General features: G+C 27.4%; 1 non-coding gene across 1 annotated transcript; it reads right to left on the bottom strand.

Annotated features, from left to right (window-relative positions):
• Window positions 1–432: 432 nt before the first annotated feature.
• On the bottom strand, window positions 433–506 carry TRNAN-GUU (transfer RNA asparagine (anticodon GUU)). Its single transcript has one exon. It is a non-coding gene; the product is annotated as a tRNA-Asn (tRNA).
• Window positions 507–1,784: the final 1,278 nt, after the last annotated feature.

Genomic DNA, 1,784 nt, shown 5'->3' with positions numbered 1-1,784 from the left:
GATACCTATATCAGAAACTTTTCATTAAAATTTATAGAAAAATTCCTTTTTCTGTTATTTTCTTGTTTGATTTTATTATGCATTAAAATTTGTATATACGATTTACATATTTATTAATTTTATATTTTTTAATTCTAATATATAAACAAATAATTTTTGACGATAAAATAAACATCTTAAATTTGTCGTTTTAAATTGCCTAAGTAGACAATTTTACATGGCTGATAAGACTTTGTGTATCAAATAGATATTCACATGTAAAAATTGTAGAATAGTAGAAAATTTTTACAAAATGGTTAAATGTTTCACAAATTCTTCATATTTTTTTTTCTTTATTTTCCATGAGATTAATATTTATTTTAATATAATATTATTTTAATATATATTTTTGAAGATTTTGTTAATTGTCTATTAAAAAATAGATAAAAGTAACGCCCCCGGGTGGGCTCGAACCACCAACCTTTCGGTTAACAGCCGAACGCGCTAGCCAATTGCGCCACGGAGGCGATAGTGGTGATGACGAAAATTAATACCATATTCCACAACGTTATTTCGGATTTAATATTGTATATATAATTTTAGGCAGAAGTTATGTTCACTACAAGCATGAGAACTACTTCGGGAGTGAAAATAATCAAGTATCATATAATTGAAGTAAGTGACAAAATTACTTTTATAATTAAATATAAAGATTTATAATTAAAATTACAATTATTATTGTTGATTTCCAATATTGGCAAAACAATAACATGATTTAGTTCTAAAATTAGTTGTTTCTTTGTTTTGCCTAATTTCATTTTGTTCCCTTATCGTTCTCTCTGCGACATTGGACTTAAACACTTAAATGTTGTGTTTTTAGTGCTATATTTATATATCCTTAGATAATTTTGTATGCATATTGTTTATAGATGTAAAAGGTTTAAAGGGGTGAATATATTATTTGCTATCAATTAATGATTCGAGTCGCTAACATGACTTAAGTTCTTTGGAAAACGCTGGATGCGGGTCGTGTCCAATCAGTCCTTTTGACAATCTATGGGGGAATTTTATATTTAGCAGTGGAAGTACTACGGCTGAAATGATGATGGCAATACAATAAAATACATACAAATAATAAAATACATATAAGTTAGAATACAGTACAATACAATGCAATAATATTCAATACATATGATCGCTAATATCTTTATTAGTTTATAACTCTGTCTCAGATATTAACGTCCACCTGAATAATTTAAAGACACTGTTGACTTAATATACAATCGTTTAGAAATATTTACGTTAAGTCGTTTAAAAAAAATAACGTAGTCAATCGGTTTCTTTAAATGGTTTGTAATTAAATTTTAACAGGTTTAATTTTTCAATTCTTTAATTATAATTACAGAATAACACACATCCATATGAACACTTAGGTATAGAAAAAGGTGGTCAAACAATTCAAGAAGCGAAGAAAACTTGGCTAGAATTGCTAAAACGGATGATATTGATGGTTGAGCTGCGATCTAACTTCAAACTAGTTGAGGATATGCACAACGCAGCTAATAAGTGAGTAATTTTAATTTTGAAGTCATATAAAAATTAATAACGGTAGAACTTGTAACAGTTTCAAAATAAAGTTAATATTTCGAAAATCTTAATTCAAATTGACTTTTGACGCTTTTAGTGATGCGAATAAAAAGTTTCCTTCTAACCCTCGGTTGCTTTTTTATCTGTATCTTTTATCGTAATCCATCGGGTATAAGTTCAATATGTCTAAAAGCCGCATGAAATAATTAATTTTGGTC

This window comes from Battus philenor, unplaced genomic scaffold (genome assembly GCF_028537555.1).
Source record: "Battus philenor isolate CCGP_79_NKW_IND1 unplaced genomic scaffold, ilBatPhil1.0.hap1 SCAF_20, whole genome shotgun sequence".
NCBI classification, from domain to species: domain Eukaryota; kingdom Metazoa; phylum Arthropoda; class Insecta; order Lepidoptera; family Papilionidae; genus Battus; species Battus philenor.
This window is presented reverse-complemented; position numbering and strand designations above follow the sequence as displayed.